At 33.3% G+C, this 21119-nt stretch overlaps 1 protein-coding gene across 1 annotated transcript in view; it reads right to left on the bottom strand.

Moving 5' to 3' along the window:
- The window catches only part of LOC129216106 (microtubule-associated protein RP/EB family member 1-like), a 51168-nt gene extending 44840 nt beyond the window's left edge, over positions 1 to 6328 (bottom strand). The window contains exon 1 of the mRNA XM_054850259.1: positions 6204 to 6328. The gene's annotated coding sequence lies outside the window, so the exon portion shown is untranslated. The remainder of the gene's footprint in view (positions 1 to 6203) is intronic.
- Between the last annotated feature and the right edge of the window lie 14791 nt (positions 6329 to 21119).

Raw genomic sequence — 21119 nt, 5'->3', positions numbered from 1 at the left:
GATCAGTGTTAGGGCCTGTTTTGTTCATTGTTTTTATGAACGATATTCACAAAAATATTTCTGGGAACATGAATTGTTTTGCTGATGATGTCAAAGTTATGGGGACTGTAGATAATGAAGAACAAGCAAAACAGCTGCAAGAGGATCTAGATCATATTACAGAATGGGCTGATAAATGGGGTATGGCTGTTAAGGTTGGGAAATGTCAAGTGCTACATTTAGGGCATGGAAATAAGTGCACAAGTTATTATTTGCAAGGTTCAGTCATTAGTCAGGCAGACAAAGTTACTGATCTGGGGGTCTTAATAAGTCAGGATTTAAAGTTTAGCCAACAGTGCAGCATTGCTAGTAACAAGGCCAATAAGATGCTTGGGTTTATCAATAGATCTATTTCAAACAAATCTAAAGAAGTTCTTCTGCCCTTATATAGAAGTTTGGTAAGACCTCATTTGGAGTATGCTGTTCAGTTTTGGTCTCCTTATCTTAAGAAAGACATTAATGTATTGGAAAGGGTTCAAAGGCGAGCTACAAGGCTAATAAATGGACTTTCTCACTTAGACTATGATTCCAGGCTTAGAAGGTTAAAAATGTACAGTCTTGAGCAAAGAAGAGACCGAGGGGACATGATTCAGTTGTTTAAATTTATTAAAATGAAAGATGTAACGGGGCTGAAGTTTAGTACTGAAAAAAGGACAAGGGGTTGTTTTAAGCTATTTAAATCTCAGGCTAACATGGATATTAGGAAAAATTATTATTATAAGCAGGGTAGTGGAACCTTGGAACAGTTTACCGGAAGAGGTGGTAATGAGCAAGGGAGTAGATAGTTTTAAGAGGGGCATTGATCTTCACTGGGGATTGTAAATTGACTAGGACCAGTCTAGCTGGGCCCAGAGCTTGTTGCTGGTCGTCACTTGTATTTGTATTTAAAATAATTGTAACAAAAAAAAAAAGGTCAGACAAGGGGGTTCAGCACTTGACTTTTTGACCCAAGACACTAGTAAAAACCACAGAATTTCATTTAAAACTTAGAAATTCCGTGATTTTAACAAAAATAAAAAGAGATTTTATTTGTTTACCTCTTAAAGCGTACTAAACATCAAAAATTCGAAAAATCTGGTTCCCATAGCGGATGCAAAGAGATCACAATTCTCAATGTGAAGGCATAAAAAGTATAAAAACGGCTTGTAAAAGAAATATTTTTGATAAAATTATTTTAAAATTGCAATTTAGAGTCCTATAAACATTTCATTAATAACTGTGGACACAGTTTAAGCAAAAAAAAAACATCGATTCAGCATTTTAATTTTTACTCATAAAAGAAAATTGAATTTTGCTTCAAAAACTTGAAATGAGAGTCTAAGAAAAATAAAGACTTTTCATTCAGTTGCATCCTAATAAAGCGAAGTTAGCTTGAAAAAAGAAGAAAATATGGTTCTCATATCGGATGTCAAAAGATTGCATTTTTCAAAATGTAGACATCTAAAGAAAAAAAACTGTAATTAAAAGTTTATTTAAAGTTAATCATCCTTGTTAGCATCAAAAAATCAAACCCATATAGTTTTCTCCTAAAATTAATAGTTAAACATCGCACCCATAAGTTAAACATCGCACCACACCATAAAAACGCAAATATTGACAAGCTGGTAAACACTGCTGCTAATTAGCTGTGATAAAACAAACAAAAATTATTTACACCAAACTTATTTTCAGCTGTTAATTTCTTTCCAAGAAACGAACAACAAGCATTATATTTATTTGGCAGTATCAATTATTTATCACTTGCAGGAGCATTGCAAGAGTGCCCATTTTTCTCTCTCTCTTTTTCTTTTTGCAAAATTAGCAGATTTTGTATGAGCTGATCCCTCTAATTTGACTTCAAAAAAGGGTTCCAAAATTATCCATATTTTGCTTTCAGATTTGCTCTTTCAATAAACAATTCGTGAAAGATTCGATCTTGTTTATCAGAATTTTGTGAAGGGTCCATTTTGGTTGATCGGGATTTTGTGAAAGATCCGTTTTGGTTGATGGGGATTTTGTGAAAGGTCTGTTTTGGTTGATCGGATTTTTGTGAAGGGTCGCCGTTAATGGACCCAAATATCCTCTGGTTAGACCCCTGTATGTACATCATAGAATATGTACCATTGAAGCAATACATAAGAGTAAAAATATCTTAATACTGAAACATTTAAATGACAAGAGAAAAAAATAATAAAGAAGTCCAAGAACAATTAGAGTAGGCATAAAACTGTGCTTATAGTTGCAAACTTTTTGTATCCCTGATAGACGATGCAGTCAGAACAAGAAAAGGAAATGTATAAAATTATGAAAACAGAAAACATTCATGTAACACTATGCTCTTATTAAAAAAAAAAAAAAAAAGCAACATTTTCACCTTTCAAAGAACTTTTTGATTCCAATACAGTAAAACCTATAAAGTTGACCACCTGTCTAAGTTATCTGCTTTTTTCGGGCACAGAATTAGATCTACACCATATAATGCAACCTCTATAAGTTGACCACCTGTTTCAGTTGACCACTAAAGTAGTGCACCGCAAGTGGTCAGCTTCCACTAGTTTCAGTGTGTAATGAAAGAAGTCTCATGTATGAATTGTGGAAGAATCAATACATATTAGTTTTTATGAGTCTAATTATTAAAATATGTTAAAAGAGTATTTTAATTTAAGTTTGTACTGAGGCTTTTAATAAAAATGATGTTTTTTCTTTGATAAAAAAATTATTCCTAACTGCATTAAACCAAGAGAAATAATGTCTAACATTGGAAAACATAAGGATTTCCTTAAAATCTACTTGTCCTGTTTCTAGGATTGTTGTAATTGATACATTAGGTAAATAAATTACATGATTTGTAACTTAAAAAAAAAAAATCTTTAAACAATATATGAATATGACTTTTAAAGTTATATAATGTACATCAGACTAATAATTCATTTGTAGATACTGCAAAATACTTTCATGTTTAAGAATGCATGATTTTAATTTTACTCTTATTTTTTATTTATAGTAGATAACTATGGTTATGAGGAAATTAATTTGCAAGAATTTATTCTTGGTTATTTGTAATTAACATCTGAACTATCACAGTAAATTATTTCTTTGATTACTTATACCAAGACCCATTTACATACTGTATTTTTTATAATAGTTAAAGATTTTCAAACTACATTTTCCTCTAGAAATCTCTAAGTATGAGGAAATGAAAGTACAAGATTTTGCTCTTAATTATTTAATTACAAAGAAATTAGGTACAAATATGAATATTAAACATTTCTTGACAATTAATCCATAAAATCTTCCATGACTTCCCTAAAATAAAATTGTTTTTCTTACAAAAAGTAATAAAAATCAAATAAACCTGGTTTAAACCAAAAAATTCTGGTTTTTGGTTTAAACTGTTTTTTTTTAAGAAAAAACTTTTTTCTAAAAAAAAAAAAGGTTTTTAGACCAACCCTGGCTTTATTAGATTTGTTTGAATTAGATTGATTGGCTCTAGATACAATAATTCATATTTTTACTAAAAATAATTTTGAACTCTTGTTCAATAAAGCTTTGTATTGCATACTTATGAGAAGAAAAAAAAGAATTATCGTTAACCCAAAAAGGATGTTAAAATATTGCCGCACAATCAAAGAAAAACCCTTATTTATAAATAACATGCGGCATTGAAAAAACGTTTAAAAAAAAAAGGTGAACTGAAAGTATAATGTGTTTTCAATTAGTAATTGCCGATTGTAATTTTAAAAGTGAGTACCGGTTCCCGATGCTCCACTGCTGTTTTACAAGCATTCTACTTAACCCGTAACAGCGGAGGTCTCACAGACCACTCAAAAGTTTATCCCACCACCCCTACTTCATTTTCAGTCCGACTGAATGGTTTTCCCAATAGCTTTTTGTTTTGTGACCTTGAACCCCCCCCCCCCTTTGCTTATCAGCATCTTTTTACACGTGCATCTGGTTTAAATTTCATCGCATTCTTTAGGAGCCGTCTGTGGGATCTCCCCTCCCCTTCAGTATTACAACTTAGTAGACACGGCAGTAGTAGGCACGGCTTTTAACGTTTGCACCGAGAAAATGGATTTATTTATTTGATCCAAGTTATGCGGAAACAACGTAAACTGTTCGAAATAAGGTTGCTATTTGTTTAGAATGTTCTTAAAAGGTAAGCAATGAATATTAAAGGGACAATGAGAGCTTAATTATTTCTGGAAATGCGACGCGATATACTAATAGTTTAGGTCAGGGTTGTTTGGTTTAAACCATGGTTTAAACCAATTTGTTTTTTTTTAAATGGTTTTTTTTTTTAAAAGCCAAAAAAAAAAAATCCATTTTACAGGTTTACATTGATTTTCCTACACATATTGAAAAATGTAAAATTCCATTTATGCTAAGTTCCTAGCTAAGTTCCAGAGATAAATACTAAAATTGCAAAGTTGCTTCTTCAAAATGTATTACAAGCTTTAATCGAAAAAAAAATTAATATATTTTTTATTTCATATGTGTGCCATAAAGCAGATTTCAGTCAACTTCCATCATTATGCTTAATTTGCATGATTAGTTAAGATTTACTAAGGATTGAATCTTTTATTGTAGATGCAATCCATTATATTGCTCACTCCTGTTGCAGGGGTGTGACATTTTTGCCCATTTATTTGCACTTTCCTGGAATTTTAACTTGGACTTGTAAGGTAATCAACAGTCTAACTTAATTGTTTGCACCTAAAAATTAAGATTTGTTCTGCAAGTGAACACAAATAACATTTTTTGAATCAAATTCAAAAAAAAAGTTGTTACTTCATATTATGATACATAATAGTTCCTTATATTATAATGTAGGAAGATTAAAAGACAAATTTTTAAATTCCCAGAACAAAATGCCAATGTATGTGTAAAAATTGATTGAGAAATATATAAATCTTCACATATTAACTACACTCTCCATTGGTGTTTTTTTTTTTATTGATTGTGCGGATAATAGTATTTTCTAGGTTTTTGCTGGTAAAAACCCAGTTTTTTCCATGTCCTGGTAAAAACCAGTCTTTCCCAGTAAAAACCCAACCCTGTCTGTACCTCCTTTGACTCCCCACTGTCCTAGTGCACCTGTTACCTATGTCAAATAGAAACTGAAATTTCAATTTTAGCTAAATGACAAAAAAAAAAAAAGTCAATCAATAGAAATGTCAATGATTATGATGAAAATTATGTAGGAAACAAGATATGTTTATACCAAGTAATTTTATGTCAAGTGGCACTTGCCTCAAATGCCTGTAAATCAGTCCCTGTACTAATCATCTATTTTCAATGCTATTGTTAATTTCATTTGTAGGCAACAAATGGCGTAATATATAGCATGAAATACCTTTGCTTGAAGAAAGAAGCTTTGTGCATGAAATAAAATCTATTTCAGTTAATTCTCCACGCCTTCCGCCCCCCCCCCCCTGAAGAAAAATTGAAGAGTACCATTAAATTTCAAAAATCTTTTATTTTCAACCAGGTTAACAAAAGTATCACATCAACTTTTTAAAAGAACACTACAAATACGCTTTTAAGAAAAATCTGAAAACAAACGAGGCTCACTAACAAAAATTTCAAACTAAAATGTTCAATTTTAGTGGGAAAAACTGTGTCAAAAAACTACGAAAGCACATAAATGTAACATCTGGAAAGAAATAAAGTTCCTTTAAAAAAAAAAGAAAGACACTCATATTCTATTTACGGGAAAAAACGACATAGGCAAGTAGGTTTAACTAAACCAAGAGAAACAAGACATTTTAAATACCATTTATTAAATTAAAAGATAAAATTGATTGAGCTTTATAAAACTTAATAAAAATGTGACGGAACAGTTCAATGTACGATACTTAAAGGTGCAGTCCTAATCATCTTTAAACATCAAACGGGGTCTTTAAACATCAAACGTCATATTAGAAGCAGACACCTGTGAGAAATATGGATGACTTACCACTAAAAGCCGAAACTTAAAGCATAAATTATCGATTCAAGTAAAACTAATACCGTTGACGCATGTATTAATTTGTCAATAAATCAATTTATATAACCTTATTTGGATACTTTAATAAACAAGGTCTTCACGGCAATGCGTGGGTTCGCGCAGAACTTTGCAATGTAAGTCGCGTATTTTGAAGAAAAAACGATTTTTAACTATACTAACATCTAGCAAAACTTACCTTTAAGCAAAAAATAATTACATAAACATTTCAATATTAATTCTTGAAACGTTAATAGACTTTCGTAATCGTGTATGAAATTCTTTCAATCACTCAAGACTACCGGTTGCGAAGTCGGCTTTACGGCATTAACCGCTGTGAAATGTGAAAAATATTTTTGGAATCTGATTAATTCAGAAAAACAACAGTGGTATGAAAGAATTTTCCCGCAGAAACAGAAAGCAGATATTTTATGAATTATAATTACGAGCTTTCATTAATACAATTTTTTTCTTGAAAAAAGTTGGAATTTTTTTTTTCTTTTAAGTATTTGATTAAATGAAGCTGGTATTGTTTAGAAAACATGTGAAATAAATTACTGCTAATTTCAAACAGTTTATTTTCGAAAAGTGTGTTGAAATAATTTTCCCTAAAGGACGTTGCTACTACTCCTCGAAAATAAGCAGCTATGATTGGCTAACGTAGTCTACTCCAGTAGGGACTACTTATTGCCAAAATAATCGCTCATTTTGGCGAAAAACTTCTAATTCTACAGGAAATAAATTACATGACGAATTATACAGTTGAGTAATATTGTCGGTTGCCATTTTTTTCTTGCGTGCAGAGAAATACGCTCGGAATCAATGTTACAAAAGCTTTGAGGCTTTGTCGTAAGCGAAAGCAATTTAAATGTTTCCTTTTTGATTATTCTTTAAGAAATGCTGATGTGTATGAGATTATTTTGTGGGATCCTTATTGCGATGAGGACTTCCCTTGAATTTGCTTTTTTCCTTTTGTGTGTGTGGGGGGGGGGGGGGAGAATGCACTAGTACTAGAGTTCTCATGGGTTTTCGAACTAGTATTATAGAGTCCCTACGGAGATTTTTAGAGGGCGGAAATGGTTAAGAGGAATGTATTGGAAAGGAGATCTCTTACTACTCTAATGGAGACTTTTGGGGAATGTTTTTTTTTTATAATATAGCTTGAGTTTTTGAGTATTAAATGTCCTCCTTCACAGGGGTACCCCACCTAGGGGGAGGATCATGGCGTTTTTAGGGGGATTCTTTTAGGGGTATTTTTTTCATTCGGGGTTACTCTTGCTCGGGTGTTTTTTGCGATATTGAGAGGAGATGCGCCCTTGCCCATCGGGGATGAGCACCCCTGTCATTCAAATGAAGCTTTTCAGGGACTACTGTCCTTAATTTGATGCGTCGCTTGAACAGGACCGTTGACGTTATTTATTAGGAAGCAATGTACGCGGAGAGAGTTCATGGTGCACAGGCTGCTTTAATTAGGTTTTTAAGGGGGTAGTTTTAAGTGATATGTTTATCCTCATTTTAGAGGGACTCTCTTTATGGGGGGGGGAGTACTCCGGTCATAGACGCTCATATGGGTGGCAAGTGAGGACCCTTAGAAATCACAGAGGCGTCATCCTAAGGGCAAGGGCGCACCCGTCTCAATATTGAGCTCCTTCCCCCAAATGATAAAAATACCCCTCCCTATAAATATTTTAATGGCGCAGTATGCGCCATGCCCCCCCCCCCCCCCCATCCCAGGTGGGCACCCTCGGAAATCAGAGCTTCCTTGATTTTAGTATTATTTCTTCGCAAAAATGTATTAACATTTCTCTAGCTACTAAATGAATGAGTTATTAAAAATGTCAAATTTTAATAACTCTAATCTGTACAGAAATCGATTTCCACGGGGAAAATATATCCTGCTACACCATGGGAAAATATCTGGTCCCCCTCTTCTCAAAATGTTGCATATGGGCGCCCATTTTCCGGGATCAATATGATATATCAAGGGGTTAAATGGAGTTAGGACATCGCTCATGAGAAATATTTAGGCACTCTTTTGATACTATTAAATTGTTTCTTCATTCCAAGATAGTCACTTTTGGAGATCGGGAGGTGTCGACTGCCCCCCCCCCCCGTTATAAAAAAATTTTTGGACTAATGTCAACTATACTTTATCTTAATGAACATTGGCAAGGTCGATGCTATTCCGAAACTGTTGACTTTTTTTGTTCAGCATCATTTTTAGTATTTCTTCAGGAGAGAAATCCGACACTGCCTCTGTTTCGGTTTCTGACTTTGTATGCATATCGCGCGTCAGCATTACGTTAACGTCATATGTTCCTAAGCATGAATCTTGATTTGTAACCGTGTTTCTGATCTACACACAGTCAGCACAGCTTATTTGGACGATATAGTTATGAATCCCCTACTGTATATATGCACAATGGGAGAGGGGGAGCATGAGTGTCCTCGGTTCCAGAGCTGGATCTGCGTACCTGCAGACCCCGCGTTGCGGGGGGCCCAATGTCCCAAGAAATTGAGGAAAAAAATAAAAAAAAAATAAATAAATAAAAAACTACACAAAGACTTAATTACGTCACAAACATACTACTAGGGGAATACATACTACTTTGCCCTACAGATTTTGGGGCACAAAATTTATAGATCCGGTCCTGCTCAGTTTAAAGTAAAATAAAAAACAGAGCCCCTTCAAGAAAAAAATTGGGCCTACCAATACAGGGCCGCCAGAGCTTGAGTTTTCCTTCAAGATCTTATAGTTTTTTCAATCGGAGACTACCTTTTTTTAAGACCAAACTGTCCAAATAACGAGCCTGAACCTCCCTCCCCACGACCATATGGCCTATTGTGGCGATTGTCCTTGATAAAAAAAAAAAAGTACTTTGTGCTGATTAACTAATACGAATACGACGACCATCCAGCAGGGGCGGATACAGAAAAATCATTTGGAGGGGGTACGGAAAATTGAATAGCCCCCCCCCCCCCCCGCGTCACCTTTGATGTTTCATAGCAAAGCTTTAATGACTTTATTTTTAAAAGTGCATGTTTTTTATTTCTCCTTTAGATCGAGGAATCTACTTCGAAGTACATGAATATTATGCACTAATATACTTTTAATGTAGACCGAAAACATGTGAAATACATGAACCGAAAACATCTTTAACGTTTCAAGCCATTTAAATACTAAACCCAATATAATGTCACCGAGATGCTAGACAATGAGCAGTTTTACTCAGGAACATTGCCGTTAAGGTTACAACAAAAGGGCAAAGTTATTAAATAAACCCATACCTCACTTGAAGTTTTTTAAATTAATTTATAAAGAAAATCATAACATATAAGTTTCACTGAAGAATTCAGAAACTATTTTTGTGTGAATTTCAAAACAATTGCTGATTTGTTCTTGAAACCATGATACAGTTGAGATAACATATTGATACTACATGCCGTTTCCATTAAAAATCATGGTTTTTCCAAGAAACTTCCATATGATTTCTTTCATTTTGCATTTTTTATAAGCTGAAAAAGAATCGCAAATAGGTTCCTGGATCAAAATGACTCTTTTAGGTGCGCCTACAAATTTAAAAAAATAAATAAATAAAATTTTAAAAAAATCAAAATAATTATTGATTCCATCAAAGAAGAATTAGTGGACGAATCGCGATAATACGGTCCCTTGAATTCGAAACTAGTGAGTTAAATGTATTCTGCAACTCAGAGCCTCTGACTCCAGTAATACTTCCTTAGCAAGCAAATATGCTGTGTGTGTTTTGTGTTCTTTTTAATTAACTACGTAAAAAATGCAAAAGAAAAGTCAATTAAAAAGTAATAACTAAAATAGTGAAATTAATTCATCCTTTGGGGGGGGGGGGCAAATCCCAGCCAGTCTAGCATAGATTAGGGTTGGTGACAAATCCTCTCCTGAAACATTGGTCAAAAAAAAAAAAAAAAAAAAAAAAAAAACCTCAAAACCATTTATTCCTAGAAAGAAAAAAAAGTGCGATTTTTCCGTTCATGTCATAATTACCCACATAGCACAGTCACATCTCAGCAACGTAGCAAATACGTCGCACTGCGACGTTTGTAACGTCTCGGGCACGTCACAGCACATTCCAAAAACGTCCCAGAGATGTTCTGGCAACGTGGAATTGTCCGACTTCAGTTACGTTGCAATGCGACGTGTATGGTTCGTCGCAATGAGATGTTGTCGTTGCATTGTGACAGCCCAGAGACGTTCTGGAGACGTGGAATTGTTCAGCTTCAGTTACGTCGCAATGTGACATGTATGGGTTGTCGCAATGCGACAGCCCAGAGACGTTCTGGAGACGTGGAATTGTCCAACTTCAGTTACGTCGCAATGCGACATTTATGGGTTGTCGCAATGCGACAGCCCAGAGACGTTCTGGAGACGTGGAATTGTCCAACTTCAGTTACGTCGCAATGCGACATGCATGGGTTGTCGCAATGCGACAGCCCGGAGACGTTCTGGAGACATGGAATTGTCCAACTTCAGTTACGTCCCAATGCGACATGCATGGGTTGTCGCAATGCGACAGCCCAGGGACGTTCTGGAGATGTGGAATTGTCCAACTTCAGTTACGTCACAATGCGACATTTATGGGTTGTCGCAATGCGACAGCCCAGGGATATTCTGAAGACGTGGAATTGTTCAACTTCAGTTACGTCGTAATGCGACATGTATGAGTTGTTGCAATGTGACAGCCCAGGGATGTTTTGGCACCGTGGAACTGTCCAACTTCTGTTATGTTGCAATGCAACATGTATGTTTTGTTGCAGTGTGATGTTTTCATCCCAATGCGACAGCCCAGAGATGATCTGGACACGTGGAATTGTCCAACTTCAGTTACATGCACATTCATTGGGCTTGTGATATTGATGAGGAAATGTGACAGCTCGCAGCTAAAAATTTCTGAAATCTTTTCTTATTTATTGGGAAAAAACAAAAATTTTGTATTTTTCATCAAGTAACATTCACATTAATTCTAAATGTTTGCTAAAATTGTATAGCTAACCATTCAAACAAAATATTTAAATTCCCACATAACACAAACGATTCGTACAAGTTAGTACGCACTAACTTAAGAAGTACAAAAGAAAAAAAAACTCAGATTAGTTATTGCCAGGGGCGTGCAAAGGGGGGGAGGCGGACACCTGTTGGCAAAATATTTTTTAAACTAGGGATGAAAATAAGGATAAACAACATAAAGGGTAACGGGAAAGTCATTTGTGATGGGCCCCAAAATTTTTGTGCATGCCCCTGGTTGTTGAATACGAATAGTGATTGTTCAATTTAAAAAATAGAAAATAATATAGCAAGAGAATATTGTCGCCTCAGAGCAACAGTAAGAAATCTAATCCCAGGAATAACACTAAGATATCCTACTGTTGCTCTGAGGTGACGATTTGGACCCAATAATAAAATATTAATGCAAAAATATTGTTAAATTCCCAATATTCACGGTTGATACAAAATCTCGGTTAAAACGAATATTTTCTTAGTTAAGTTGGTTTGAAACAATCATGGAACCAAGCAAAAATGTTTGGATTATGGACGTGTTCTTTATAGGAGAAAATTGGATAATGCACATGTATTCTGAGACTATCTAGTGTTCCGCCCTCCCAAAAATTTATGTTTCAGGCCAGTGCCCACTTTAGCGAGTGTTCAGATAGGGTCCACTATATATAATCAGTGGTGCCCCCCTAGGGTATACTCCATATAGTACAACATATATCCTATACCCTCAAGCTTCAAAAATTTTCATATTATGCATATGATCGCATACACATATTGTGCATAATTGATTACTGGGAGTATACTCTCAGAAAAAATGATAGGACCATCACTGTACATAATTAAATTGAAAATCTTATGCACAATAGGTGCATTCAAATGAAAGTTTAGGCTAAGACAAACAAAAATTTTTGACCCCTCCTCTGAAAACTTTTGCTGATGAATGCCATTTTTTTGTCGAAATTATACATCATTTTGTACGACTAAAAAGTCAACCATACGTTAAATATTTTTGTATGGAGCATAAAGCCCTTATACCTGTTGTCTGTGGACATTTCTCGGAACTTTCTATGTGTCAATGCGGATTATCATTTGTTCTTCCACTGTTTAGCATCCTTCTTTTCAAAAAATGGAAAATCTTAATAACTAACAGATATGTTCATACCGCAATAATGAATAGTAGTAATTCATTTTTTTAAAGAAGTTAAAGTAGTTTTTTTCACTATTTCACTTATTTATGCAACTGTTATAAATAACAGCTAATCGAACAAATTGTGGAGTTTCTAGCATTTCACATTAACTAAGTTCAACTGTACAGTAAACTCCCATTATATGAGGAATTAAGAGGCACAAGTGCAGTGGATATCAAAAATCGCGGCCAAACCGCTAAAAGGCTATAGAGAGGGGCAACCAAAGGTAAAAAGTATTCTTGCTGACAAACATGGCTTTATTGATACATAGTATTTTGTTTTGTGAAAATATATGCAGCACAATAAAAATGTTTTTATATTTTTGCACAACAGAGCTGAACGTCAATAAATAACAATGGCATGCAGGATGAAGAAAGTGTAAAAAATAACCAAATCAATAAATAATAAAACATAAACAACTATGAGTTTAAATCTGCAATTTTTCGAGAAGAAAACAGCCATTGGCTTAAGCTTCTTGCTGCAAAAATACATGTTCTTGATTGTTGAATGACTCGTGGATAATCAGGAGTTTACTGTATATAATTAGAAAGAAATATTACTATTAGTTCATAAAACTCATCTTCAATATCAAGGTAATTGGAAATAATTTCTACTTTTTTAGATTGCACAGGGTGGGTCAGTTTACAAGGTTTGTCAACATAGATAGATAATGTAGACGCACGCTTGCATGGGTACATTTTGATGCTGTGCAGATACATTTGCTGCTGATATGTACATCAGGATTCATACTCATTTTTAAAAGTGAAAATTAAGGACTTTTTAAGGACTCTCAAAAAATTTTTAAGTTCTCATCGGAAATGATTATATAACTTAAGGTACACCATTTCAACGTTTTCCAGAGTGTGTAGGGTGGGGGGAAGGTAGGAGTACTTGATACATAAGCATATGATACAAGCAAGCATATTACACTAAGTAATGCCTGTTTAATTCTGTATGTCTCTCTCCTAAGCACCCATTTGATTTTTCGTCCTTTGTTAGATCAATCCAAACATTACAAGCATCTGCAATTGAAAAGTTTAGTTTCCAAACTAAATCAAGGGCACTAACATAGGATTTTATTTTTTTAAATGATTAAATGAAATTTATTTTTTTGTTTACTCAAATGAATATCATTTAGCAATTACTTGAGTTATTGAAGATGCTTTTAAGTTTTTGCCGGTTTTTACCAGTTTCTGCCAATGGCATGGCAAAAACTGGTTTCTTTTAGCAGAAAGCCTACCCTGTATGTAGTAGAGCATTTTTCTGTGCATTGTTTCAAAATCTTGAAAGTATATGCATATTCTATTTAAAATCACAACAAATAAGAAAGATAGACCATGAATAAAATAAAATAAGTCTTATAAATGAGCAAAATGTTTATTAAGTATATTAAACATGAAATTAATTCAAAGCTACCTATTTTGAGCAATAATTTTACTATTTTGAATCTTTAATTTGAAAAGTTAATGCCGTTCACAATAGACAAATTGGGGAAACCTCAACTACGTTTTAAAAATATGGTTTAAATCTTTATTTTTCTGAATGAAAATAACTTTTTGGATTACATAATCTTGCATGAGCCTGATTATTTTTAAAGTTATGTACAATTTTGTGCAATTATTAGGACTTCACATCTTATATGTCAGCCATTACACTGAAATTATCTCGAGTAACTTGAAGATTTTTTAAAACTATATTTGACACAATCATATAAGCTTTTTTTAAACAGAGATACGTGAAAATAAAGAGAATTTTAAAGATATTAGGATTTACTTTTAAATTTAATATCTGCAAGTCAGCATGACTTGGTCTTGGTAGAGGATCTAGCAATAGATGGAATCACAGCACAATACAGAGATATAGATCAATACTATTCATACTTACTTAGTCTGAATTCATGACATTTATAATTAATGCTTTATCATTCTAAGTTTATTGTACCAACTATAATTAGTTAACTGCTGACAAAAGGAATGGGACTGCTTAAGAAGACAGAAAAAGATACAACGGCAGAGAGAGTAAGAAAATACACTACTACCCTCTTTCGCTATCCATTTCTGAATTGAATTGTATTGCGCAGAAAAGTTAATATTTAATGTGTGCTTAAATATTGAAGACTAAGCAAATACACATTGGAGAGTAATTGTTTTCATCATACGTTATGCAAATAAAGTAATGAATATAAAATTTAACATAACTCATGAATAAAGTCTTAAGAAAGAAAAGCCATAGATGAATGTATAGAATATTTAAAATAAGAATTTTGAGTTGAACATAGTACTTTTAAAAAATCAAGAAAAATGATAGTGAAAGCAAATAACAATAATTATATTTAACGAACAACATGATGTAGAATAAAATAGCAAGAATTCTATAAACCAACAATTCATTCATTCAAATTCTATTAGCTAACTTTTTTTATGGATCGAAGACGATCCATCACCTACTAAAACTCAAAATTTTAAAATCAAATGTTTGATGAGAAGCTTAACCGCTTTAGTTTAAAATAAACCACCACACGTGTGACAACATTAAAACACAAGGCATAGAAAAAATTAATATCCTTCCATAACAAAGCTATGAATTCGGATTTTTTAAGTATTATTCAAAAAAACTTTTTGCAGTAAATTAGAGAATAGTACAATTAGTTTACGAACTTTCTCGTTTAATCAGTAATCATAGCGGAAATACCACAGAAAAACAAACACATTGGAATCGATCAGTTAAAAAATTTACAGTCACAGTTAATCAGCACTCGCTGGCAAAGTTCTTCATTTTGCGCATGCGTGTACTAGTTCGGAGAGAGGGGAAAACGTCTCAAGCATGTCGCATCAAGATGTTGCAGCTACGTTTGCTTGTAACATCGCAGCGACGTACTGTTAATAGCGCAGTGTGATGTGACGTGAATGGGACATTGCGACGTCGCTGGAACATCGCTCAGACGAAGTGTGCTATATGGGTAGGAACAACTGCCTTAGCGCATTACAGAAGTGGGAAAAGCAGATTCTGTAGGTCGAATTTGGAGTTTAGGTTACGGTAGGGGGGGGGGGGGAAGCGCCAAGAATAATCTTTTCACGGATTAATCGGTAAAATAAATTTAAGTGATCGATATGCTAATTAATGGACGTATCTCAACTCCACATCAAGGAAAATTGATATTCCGTTGAGATTCTTGAGTCATTAAATACAAAATTAATCAAAAAATTTCTTTTCCTTTTTTCTTCCCATAATAGGAGGAAACAAACATTAAATATGTATACTCAAACCCCAAATAATGAGGGAATTAACAAAATATTTATAAACGAATAAAAATTTTATGTTTTAAATATTTATTTAGCGAGACTTATTTTCGTCGTCATGGTTACAAATCGTCTGCATTCAAGGCTTATCTCAAATAGTTTTTGCATAAAGGGGTTTTTTTTTGTGTAAAATCAAATATTTTCAGGAAAAACATCTAAAAATACTTAATTCTGGTAAGGATAAAAGTATAACATTATACGTTGTAAGTTTAATCTTTATGAAAAGTGCACGAGTGCAATTTGGTCATATCTTTATTACCTCATCCTAATTACTACTTTTTTTTAAGAATATGCCTCCTTTTACCTACCTAGAAAATCACTGGTCATGATATGATGAGTGTGAATTTGTCCTCTACTTCCATTCTATACATAGTGAAGCCGCCTGGATTCGCGTTAACACATAGAAACAAGAAACTCAACGAGTAGGGTCCTATCGCAATTTATGATTTCGAAAAACATAATTTGAAATCAAGACGTCAAAATTCAAATGAATGCCAGGGCCTTTTCTTTTTTTTCAAGTTACAACAATTTATACGTTTTGACGTAAAATTGTGAAATCAAAGTTTGTGTGTGGTCTTTGTATTAATGTGGGGTCTCTTGACTAGAATGTGCTAAGCTGCAAATGCTTGAAAAAAAAAAAAAAAAAAATGACAATCTTGAAAAAGAGAGGAAAGAAACAAAATTTTGAAATCTAAGAAATCATGGCTAAAACTAAAACAAGTGAAAATGTGTGAGGGCTATCAGCTAAAAACAGATAAATAATTATAAATCATGTATTAATTTGAACAAGAAGTTCTGTCTAGAACTAGACGAGCCTACTTTCCCGTATACCCATACTACTTTCTAGTACCTGATCAATAATCTCAAAAATAGCTAAAATCGCAAATTTTTTTCAAACATATTTTTAAAATACTTTAAGCTGATTTCTAGGAATAAAATATTCCTCACTCATCTAAAAAAATTAGATGCGTAAAAAAAAAAGAACAAATAAAATAGCAGCAACTTTTAAACAAAGCAGCTAATACACTTTTTCCCATTAAAAAAATCTTTAACAGCTTTCAAAACGAAAGAATAATAATTAAAATTAATAATCTCATTAAAATGAATACATGATATCAAAAAAAAAAAAATCGTTTCTTTTTCCCCTGTTGCCAAAAACATTATTTTAAATGAATTAATACACTTACCAAAACAAAAACAATAAAATGTAAACTTAAAAGAAATAATTTTCTTTGTCAAAAAAAAAATCGTCTGCGCATATCTTAATGTAGAAACATAAATAACTTCGAGTTAATTCGCCAAAAACTGAGTACCTAAATTGTAACTTTAGCATAAAAATAAAAACAAGTCATATCAACAATAATTATTTCGCAGTTAAAACCATAGCTGCGAAGTCGGAGTCAATCTCATTTTGAGATAAATGAGTCGGAGTCGAATATTTAAGAATCGGAGTCAGTCATTTGTCCTCCGTGTATAAATTTTTGCCAAAACTACGAAGTCAGAGTCGAAGTCGGGGAGTAGGAGTCCGATTAATTGTCGGGCACAGGAGTCGGAGTCAAGTGCCCCTAAATTCTCGGAGTCAAAGTCTGGAGTTTGGTGTCAGGAGTTATTTAGAATAAAATTTGTTTGAAGTAAATCCGCCTTCAAGTGCGGAGTCTACATTGACTTTCAGTTTCCCCGTAGGCGCTATTGTTAAGCGATTTGAACTGTTAAAATTGAACGGAAAATTGTTCAAATCAAAAAGATATTTTATATACAAGTTTTTCATCAAAATCTTTTTTCTACAAAGCTTGTTTGAAGCAAATTCGCCTCACAGTTCGGGATTGCCTTGAATTTCCCCGTAGGCGCTAATGTTAAGTTTTTTTGAACTGTTCAAAATTGAACAAAAAATAGTTCAAATCAAAAAGTGAAATATGGGAATGAGGTGTCCTCGCCGAGATCTTTCGAACAAAAAAAGTTTTTTCGAATCAGACTATTCATTCAAAAGTTATTAGGGGGGGGACAGACAGACAGACCGACAGACATTTTTCCCCATCTCAATACCCTACTTTCCAATTTTTAATTTTTCAATATTTATCTAATTATTTTATTTATTTTTGACTTTTTTTTGTTTTTCGGGATATTTTTAAGATGCATTAAGCCTTCTTTCATGCTTTTTTTCTTCTTTCTCTGACTTTTACTGGGAAAGTAGGCTAAAAAGAAAGGCATATCCTCTCTAATATGCACACTTGAAGGATCCATGAGCAGTGCATGTCTGAGATAATTTCTTTTACTCATCATTTATCCTAACATAACTGAACCAACACTTATTTGCAATATTAGCAACCAAACTTCAAATGATTAAAATGTTTTTTTTTTCCACCACACTTCTAAGATATATGAAATGGCTAGATGTAGCTGTTAAAAAATACATAGTAGCTAATTTGAGAGGTTGCAGAAAATTTATAACAATCTGGTAGAAAACATTAAATATACAGACACAGAGATTTGATACAAGAACTTTATTTATAGCTTCCAAAAATGTACGCATAGTAGGTACCAATTCAAATGATCAAATCTTTATTTCTTCATGAATGAAACAGAAATATATCTGTTTAACAAATTGGATTTGATCAAGGGAAATGGAGCAAGCCTCCAAACAATATGGTAAAAAACCTTTTAAAAATTAACCAATTCCTCTTAAATGAATTGTTATAAGGCATGTTATGTCTTCAGATACTTCCACCCTTTTTTGATGACAAGCAGACAAATTACACAGAATAATTTCAATATTTTGCCCCAATGTCTCGTTAGTTCTACCATTATCCTGCTTCACACTGTTCCTTCAATGTTCTACGTAGGATGCCTTTAAAGATGTCTTAACAAGCTTCTAGGCAAATATCTAGAAAAAGGAGGATCCAAGCTTTAAATCTTCAAGAATATGCCCCTACTTAGTCTTCCATTGAGCTTAAAAATTTACTTTCTGAATTTTCATTTAAACTATTTTACAAAAATTATGGCTGCTATTAACAAAGATGGGGTAAGAGATATTAAGACATGAAAGAAACAGGTGATCTAAAAGCTCCAAACATCTCTATATGGAGTAAAATTGCGTAACACTTTTTCATCAGGGGTGTGTAAAGAGGTGTCAGAAGGTATAAAAATTACTTAACAAATACACAGTAAAAATTAATTTAGGTTAGCTATGCCAATCACTGTAAATTCAAGAGATCAATGAGCCTGAGCTTTATCTTTCGCTAACAGCTCAGTTAGCAAAAGCTAACACAGTTAGCTTTTGCTCCTCAGATGTGTAGACAAAATACTACATAGTACAGTTAACTCTCAATCACTGTACTCAAAGTCCTGAAAAAACCGGCTGTAACCTTTGAGTTATGGGAAGCAACCACAGCCCTTCTCAAGAGTTAGGGACCCAATGAAATCTATGAGATAAAAAAAATATTAGAATTAGAGTCAACTGCATAACACAAATCAATGAATGATAAAAAGTTAGAACATAAGAAAAAAATTCATGTACACTTGTTATTTGATGATTTTAAAGTTGAATAATTTCCTCCTTGATTACTTATTACAGATTAAAACCCATGAAATATCACACACATTCATACTTCTATTGAATCAGTTATTACTCTTCAGGCTCCGACTAAATTGAAAAGCATAAGCAGAGGAAATGACAGCAAATGAAGCCAAATCTCTCTACTATGTGCCATTTAGTCAGGAATTTTCAGTTTTTGCATCTGCACATGCGAAATACTTCTTGGACTGAGGGGGAAAAACAACTTAATTTAAAACTTAAATGCACAAATATTGCCATGCATCATAATCATACTGGAATAATACATAATGCATTGTTTTTTCTCCTTTTTCAAATATCAAATTGCAGTTGGTTCTGTTTAACGACATTCTATTGAATGACTTTTCATAGTCCCAGATACTCCACTGCAGTTTTAGAAGCATTCTATTTAAGTACGATTTTTTTGTGGTCCCCTGAAAGTCGTTAGATAGAGTCAACTGTATTATATTTCTCATCTATTTCTAATTAAATCATTTATTTAATAGTTTTAACAGGTTAACAAGCTGTTTTTAATAGCTTACTCTGCTTAACTTTTTTTGAACACAAATCAATAAACAATCACAAGTTAGAATACATGGGAAAAAGTTCATGTAGGCTTGTGTCATTTATCAACTTTTAAAAATACTACTAAGATAATAAGTAAAAATACTACTTTATCTACTTTAAAAATACTACATACAACTAAAGTTGTATGATTTTCTACTTGATTACCTCTTACAGATGAAAACCCTTGAAACATCATACAGATCCATACTTCTGTTGATTCAGTTGTTACTCTTCAGGTTCAGGCTAAACTGAAAAGTACAAGCAGAGGAAATGACTGACAGTAAATGAAGCCAAATCTCTCTACCATGTACCATTCAGTAAGGAATTCAGTTTCTGAAGCTGCACGCCCAAAATACTTCTTTAACTATGGGGGGAAAAAACAACTTAATTTAAATCTTAAATGCAACAATTTTACAATGCATCACAATGGAATAGTACGCAATGCATGAGTTTTCACTGTTTTCATAAACAAATTATTATATTTCTGTTGCCTATTACACCACGTTTCTACTTACTCAGATGAACAAAAAGGAGAACAATTATAATAAATTAATATGAATTTCTGCCTTCTGTGCATAGAAAAAAAATCAAGAATACCAAATATCAAGCGGGGAAATGCTTTGCACACAATGCATTTTAACCTGGAGTGCTCACAGACATATAAGATAAACACACCAGTTGTGATCAGTGCTTCAGCAGTAGCCACTTCAAGGTTAATACTTGAGAAAATAGGATTCCAGGTCTCCCAATGGATTCAAAAGTGCATCAAACATCATTTACACCTCAATAGCGAAATATTAAATACATTGTAACATTTTACCCGCATCAAATCATATTATCGACATGCAAGGTCGAGCGAAACAATTTTGTAATAGACTAACTAGGTGCATCAATTTTTAAATAAATATTTTGATTCTTTAAGAATTGAAGTTTTCAATACTGTTTTTTTTTGGGCACTTATCTAGTTCTTTTGTGAAACATAAATTAAACTTAATTATTAAAATTTGCCTTACCAAATTATCCTTGGGTACTTTTCGTTCGTTCACGCGCGTCAAACCATTGCAGTCGCCTAACGTCATAGTTGCCTTAATCTAGGTCAAAATCACTAACGATTTAGCTGTTATTTACATCTACTCGACAAGATGCTGTCCATATTTAGATAAAAGTAGCCTCACAAATACTGGCCCAGCAATGCATTGCCATGAAAAGAAACAAGAAGCCAGGAATATAATACAAACATTACAGTGCAACAAGAATAACACACAGTAAAAGAGCCGTAAATCACTATTGAAAAGATATTACATGAAGCAATTTGGCATTAAGTATAAAATAATTACCTATTGCTATTTTAAGTGCCTGTTGAGCTGTAGGAGCTCTTAGTATAAAAAATGTCAGTCAATGCAATAAATGTACTATCAAACAGAAAGCTACATTAATGTTGATGAAAAATACACCAAATCGAGGTCTCAAAAACAAGATG

The sequence above is a fragment of the Uloborus diversus genome, chromosome 2 (genome assembly GCF_026930045.1).
Source record: "Uloborus diversus isolate 005 chromosome 2, Udiv.v.3.1, whole genome shotgun sequence".
Lineage (NCBI taxonomy): Eukaryota > Metazoa > Arthropoda > Arachnida > Araneae > Uloboridae > Uloborus > Uloborus diversus.
This window is presented reverse-complemented; position numbering and strand designations above follow the sequence as displayed.